Source organism: Hipposideros armiger, unplaced genomic scaffold, assembly GCF_001890085.2.
Source record: "Hipposideros armiger isolate ML-2016 unplaced genomic scaffold, ASM189008v1 scaffold_80, whole genome shotgun sequence".
NCBI classification, from domain to species: Eukaryota; Metazoa; Chordata; class Mammalia; order Chiroptera; family Hipposideridae; genus Hipposideros; species Hipposideros armiger.
In genome coordinates, this window is record NW_017731430.1 from 2,250,159 (window position 1) to 2,257,571 (window position 7,413).

Consider the following 7,413-nt stretch of genomic DNA (forward strand, 5'->3'; position numbering starts at 1 on the left):
ATGTCAGAGGGGTAATAGACTGGGGGAGGGGGATTATCAATTTGTGAGGGGTGAAATGTTTAACTAGTCCATTGTTTTGTACACCTGAAATTTATAATTAAAAAAACCCCAAAAAACAGGAGTTCTTTTGCAGCAAGCCACCTAATGGGATAGCATGAAAATGATAAACACCAGGAGAGTATTAAAAAAAGAAAGTTTTGTTATATGTTTATTGGGTTTCAAATATTACTCTTATGATATTTATGTAATTTTGATATATCTAATTCTCTTCCTTCTACTGAGTTATCGATTATGAATATTCAAATTAGCATCCATATTTCTAGCCTTGGTAAGCCTAGCCATTATTCTAATTATCGAATAGAAACTGAGTACTACTTTGGTTTATATGAAGCAAAGCAAATTAAATGAAAATTAAATTGACCTTATTTTCCCTAATGTAAACAAAATGAAAAGCAACAATTTTGAATACTCATGGACAATCAAGTCCATATACAACTCTAGTCTGCTCAGACAAATCATAAAAGCACCATGATAAAGACACAGAGGTCAAATCAATGCAGTGAATCAGTGAGTATTTAGACATCACCTTCATATTGTTTATGCCAACTATTTGGCCCATCTATATTACCTCCACTTATTGAAATCAGAATGTCTTGATTTTCTAATTCCCTAGAACACTTGTGTTTTACTAGGTAAGGTAGTAGAGCTTCCAAGCCAAGAGAGGAAGTATAATTTCTAGAGTGAGGATAATAGTTTTGTTTGAATTGTGTATTACATTATGAAAATGAAGAGAAAGGAGAAAACGAGAACTTGCTTCGAGGATTAGAAAGGCAGTGCATTGGTGAAAGAAATACCCTGTGTTACTTGCTTCTGAGCTGAGCCCTGGGTTTTGTCTTAGGAGGGAGGACGGGCTGACGTATGGATCAGAAGATGCAGGAAAGAGCAGATACTGAGGTAAAAGACAAGACCATGTGGAGTTTAGACCAAACATGAATATGACGGACCTTGATACACTGATCCACAGGACTTTGTTGTAAACTCCTTTGGGAGGTTAGAAGTTCTATGTCTGTAGCCTTTCACTTTATTCATTTCTACGTTGGCTCCTTGATTACAATGTGCTGTTATTGAACTGCCTTATTAGGAGAAATCAGTGGTATGGGTGAAAATATAAAGATGGTAATGAAATATAATGTAAAGGGTCAGGTTTTCATGCCAACAGCAATATTCACATCCACATGTATAAGTTAATTCCTAGTTAGATAGGTATATGGCCAGTATGTGTAACTTTTCTATCATCAGATTAAACTATCATTTGAACTTCAGAATCTGATATTCAGTAGTAACACATAAACATCATCAAATACACATCATAATGAAAATATGATGATATACTTTTAGAGAGATTCCACATTTATTAAGTTCGATGTTCAAAAGAAAGTAAAGATTTACACTGAGAAAATGGTATGAACTAAAAATCCTCCCATCAAAAAATAGCATCCTCAGAGCAATGACCACTTTAGGCTCACCAGAGAGGAACACAGCAGATGGGAGATGGTAAAGGTAAAAGAACAGAACCTTAGGGACACATGGATAATACAATGCTTCTAATATATGTGTTATAGGAGTCCTCGAAAGACAGGAAAGTGAGAAAGGGCAGGAAAAAGATACATAATTAAATAATTCCCAATTTCCCCAAATTTGGTGACAAATGTTGACTTACAAATCCAAGAAAATCATTGAACTCAGTGAAAGATAAATACCAAGAAAGCCTCACCTAGACGCATCACAGATGCTGAAAGCTAAAAAGAAAAAGAAAACCTAGAAAGCAGCCAGAGGGGGGAAAAAGACACATAACTTATAAATGAACAAGAAGAAAAATGTTTGCTGAGTTCCCATCAGAAACAGTGGATGTCAGAAGACAGTGGATGTCTTTAAAGTGCTGACGGGGGAAAAAAATCCTCAGAATTCTATACCCATAGAAAACACACCTCAAAAATTGAGTGAAATAAACACATATTCAGATAAATGGAAGGTGAGAGAATTGGATCCAGTGGGTCTGCAAAACAAAAAATAATAAAGGCATTCTTCAAACTGATGGAGGAATGACACCAGATGGAAACATAGATCTACAGAAATGAAAGAAAAAAAAAAAGTGTGCCATGAATGGCAAATCAGTGAATGGTATAAAAGACTATTTTCATCACTTCATAATTTCCTTAAAAGGCAACTGACTGTTTAAAACAAAATTAATAGCATTGTAAGGTGGACTGTACAATATATGTTGAAGTAAATATATGACCAACAAAGCGCAAAAGTTGGGGGTGATGGAATAATACCATTTATTTATACTACTAATAAATGGAATCATACTATTGTAAGGCTATTAGATTTGTGGAGCGTAAAGTATGAAGTGTGAAAAGAAATGTGTCAAGTGTAAAGTGTAAAGTAGTACAATTTTGATTCTGAATAGACTGATAAGTTAAGAATGCATTGTTAGCCCTGGAAGAATGCTAAAAATTAATTTAAGAAAAAGATCTAAGGAACCAATAGGAGTGATAGAAACAAGATACCAATGAAAGGTGCAACAGAATGAAAAACAAATGGAAGAGACAAATGGAAAATAATTAACAAGGTGATAGACTTAAACACACCATAGCAAGAATCATATTCAATGTAAATATAATTTAAGTAACATTAAATGTAAAACATTCCAATTGAAGGTCAGAGATTGTCAGGTTAGATAAAAATGCAAGATATAAGTATATGCATCAATTAGACATGGACCTTAAATTTAACAATATGCATAAATTGAACATAAAAGAATGGAAAGTGATATACCAGGGAAATGGCATAAGAAAGCTACAATAGCTACATTAATTGCAGAAAAAGTAGACTTTAAGACATTTTATGAGAGATAAAGGGGGACATTTATAAATCACAAAAGAACCAATTCATTAGGAAGACATAATCATAAATACATATGCATCTGATAGCAAAGTTTCAAAATTCATGAAGCAAAAACTGACAGCACAAATGGAAAAAATAGTAGTTGGAGAGTTTAACAGCACTCTCTCAGCAGCTAATAGAACAAGCAGACAAAGATTAGTTTGGGTACAGAAGATCTAAGCACTCTATCAACCAACTTGAGCTAATTGACATTTACAAAACATTGCACCCAGTAACTGCGAAAAAGTATACTGTTCAAGTGCATATGGAATGTTTATCAAAGTAGACATACACTACGTCAAAATAAAAATCTCAGTAAATTTCCAAAGATTTGTGTATTACAGAGAGTATTCCATGGCCAGAGTGTTAAATCAGAAACCAGTAACTAAACTAGAAATTTTCTAAACATTTGGGAATTAGATAACATTTATCTAAGTAACCCATGGCTTGAAGATGAAATCATAAGAGAATAAGAAAATATTTTGAACAAACAAGTGCTGGCGAGGTTGTGGAGAAAAGGGAACCCTGGTGCACTGTTGGTGGGACTGCAGACTGGTGCAGCCATTATGGAAATCAGTATGGAGGTATCTCAAAAAACTGGAAATGGAGCTACCTTATGACACAGCAATCCCACTCTTAGGTATCTATCCACAGAATCCAAGACACTAACCCGAAAAAATATATACACCCCTATGTTTACTGCAGCGCTCTTTACAATAGCCAAGACTTGGAAACAACCAAAATGCCCACCGATAGACGACTGGATTAAGAAACTGTGGTACATTTACACAATGGAGTATTACTCCGCTATAAAGAAGAAGAAAATCGTACCATTTGCAATGGTATGGATGGACCTAGAGAACATTATGCTAGTGAAATAAGTCAATTTGGAGAAAGACAAATGCCAAAGGATATCACTTGTATGTGGAATCTAAATAACTGAATAAATGAGCAAAGTAAACAGAAATAGTCTCAGAGATACAGAAGAAAAACTGATGGTTGCTAGTTGGGAGACAGGTAGGGATAAAGGAGAAGGGGAAGGGATTGGGCAGCGTAAATTGGTAACTACAATATTGCCACAGGGACATGAAAGACAGTTTGGAGACTATAATAATGTTGTAAATATTTTGTAGGGGGTCAGATGGTCTCATGTCTTGTTAGGGAGATCAATTCATGGACGGTGTAGATGCCTGACCAATGCACTGTACACCTGAAACTCAATAATATTGTATGTCGACTATAATTTTATACATACATACATATATATATATATATATATATATATATATATATATATATATATGGTCACGGGATATAGAGTATAGCATAGGGAATAGTCAATGGAATTGTAACAGCTATATATGATGTCAGGGGGCAATAGATTGGGGAAGGGGATTATCACTTTGTGAGGGGGGAAATGTCTAAATATTACATTGTTTTGTACACCTGAAACTAATAAAAAAATATTTTGAGTTGAATGATAATAAAAATACAAGATATCAAAATTTGTGGGAGTACTTAGAGGAACATTTATAGCTTTAAACGCCTGTAATAGAAGAGAAGGAAGGTTTAAAATTTTGATGTAAGTTTTCACTTTAAGAGCTATAGAAAGAGAATAAATTAAACCCAAAATAAGTAGAAGGAAAAAATAATAGAGTCAGTGCAGAGGTTTATGATTTGAAAATAGGAAAAATGAACAAAGCTCAAAATTCATTCTTTGAAAGATTAATAATATCGATAAGCCAAACAGGACAAATCAAGAAATAGAGAGATAGATATAAATTACCAATATTAGAGACAGAAGAAGGAATACCATTATATATCTTACCAATTTTAATAGGAAAATAAAATACTAGAAACAAGCTGTCAACACATTTGACAACTAGATGAAATGGATAAATTTCTTGAAAAACACAACTGCGCAAAAATGACTCAAGAAGACTGGAATAGCCATATAACTACTGAACTTGAATTTATAAAAATAATTAAAAAGAAACCTTTCTGCAAAGAAAACTCAAGGCCCAGATGTTTTCACTGGTAAGTTCTATTGAGCACAAAGTAAGAAATGATACCAATCATGCATAAACTGCTTTTCAGAAAACAGACAAGGGAATCCTTGCCAAGTTGTTTATGTGGTCAGCATAACACTGACACCAAAATCAGACAAAGACTGATAAGAGATCAGAGGCTGTTATGGACTAAATATCTGTGTCCCTCCCAAATTCATATGTGGAAACCCTACCCCCCTGGTGTAATGGCATCAGGAGATGGGGCCTTTGGGAGGTGATTAGAATCAGATGAGGTCATGGGGGTGTGTGGGGGTGATGCCCCCCCGAAAAGGGTTAGTTTGCTTAATCTCTGTTCTCTGCCATGTGAGATATGATGAGAAGTTGGCAGTCTGCAACCTGGGAGAGCGCTCTCGCTAGGACTCCACCATCTGGTACCGTGATCTTGGCCTTTCAGCCTCCAGAACTGCGAGAAATAAATTTCTGTTGTTTATAACAGTCTACGATATTTTGTTGTAGCAGCCTGAATTGACCAAGAGACCAGTATCCCTCATATATGTATATAGATTCAAAACTCCTCAGTGAAGTACTGAGCAAATTGAATCCACTAATATATACAAAGGATACATCCTACATTATGGCCCAGGAGAGTTTATCAAAGGAATGCAAGCTTGTTTTAATGTTTGAAAATTGTACAATATAATTAACCACATTAACTGAATAAAGACGAAACATTATTTCATCATCTCGGCAAATGCAGAAAAAGTTTTTGGCAAAATTCTACACACATTCAAGAAAAAAAAAATATTTCAGCCTAGTAGGAATAGAAGACTTCCTTAACCTGATAAAGACATCCACAAAAAAAAAATCCAAAGTTAATATTATTTAGACGTGAAAGACTCATGTTTTCCCTCTTAGATCTGGAATAAGGCACAGATGCCCACTGACCTCACTTTTATTCATCGTCCTATGGGAATAGCAGTGCAATACAGCAACTAAAAGAAATAAGAGACATAAAATTGGAAAGGAAGATAAAAATCTGTCTCTCTTTGCAACTGATACGATTGTCTATATAGACATCTTAAGGCATCTTGTAAAAAACCACTTAGAAATATTGTTATCAAGGTCAGTTCTGGTGAGGGCCCAGAAAGGGAGGGAAGCTGTAGATAAAGCCTCAGTTTTTTTAGAGGAAACTTCTAGAAGGAAACATAGGAGAAAACCTTTGTGATGTTGTATTTGGCAAGGATTTCTTAGTAACAATACCAAAGCCACAATCCCGGAAAGAAAAAAAAAATAAAAAGGACAAACTGGACTTCACCCAAATTAAGAAACATCACCTTTTTAAAAGATAACTGTTATCAGAATGAAAAGAGAAGCCACAACTGGGAAAATATTTGCAATTCTCATACCTGATAAAGAGTTTCTATGCTAAATATATCAAAATGATACATGAGAAAACAGGTAACCCAACAAAAATACAGGTAAAAGATGTGAACTGACATTTTATCAAAGAAAATATATGGGTGACCCATAAGCCCCATGAAAAGAGGTGCATTCCTGGTCTTTAGGGAAATGAAATTCAACCATTAGAGGCACTACTGCACATCTGTCAGAGCGTCTACAACTGGAACGATGGGGTCATGACATGTGGCAGTGAAAATGTGGCGCAACTGGAACTCTCATACACTGCTGGTGGGAAAGTAAAAGAAAGCCAATTTAGTAGTTTCTTCAAACATACGGTAGGTGCGTGCCAACTACTCGATTCCCAGGTACGTAACCAGGAGCATTGAAAGTACAATACACTGCAAAGACTTGCACGCGAATGTTCATAGCCCCAAACTGGAAACGCCCAGGTGTCCATCAACAGGTAAATGGATACACCAACTGCGGTGTGTGAATACACGACAGCACTACTCAGCAAGAAAAAGAAACCATCGATTCATGCAGCGGCATCGATGAATGTAAAAATACTTACGTGGAATAAAAAAAGCCTGATGAAAGGTTACTTTCTGTATGATTCTACTTACATGACATTGTTGAAAATGCAAACTGATCTATCATGTGCCCAAGATGGCCTGAACGCTCCCCTCTGTGTGACTAAACTTTAGGCAGGTTTCTTTCTAACTGTAGCCCCTATTACTTCAATAAAGCTGTTAAAACTGCATGTATTTGGCCCAATAATTTGACTTTTAAGACTACTTTATTAATATATTTGCATGTGTATAACTGAGACATGTGAATAAGGATGGGCACGGTAACAGAGTTCGGAATTAAAAAACTGGAAATGACCTTTTTTATCAATAAGAGAATTAATAAACAAATTATGGCATATCCACAATACTATGCAGCTATTAAAAGCCTAAGTAGAAAGGTCATCAAGAACAAACTGAAGGTTAATATATGTATATTATTAGGTGTGATTCCATTTTGTAAAGAAATATGCAGGCACATACAAAAATTT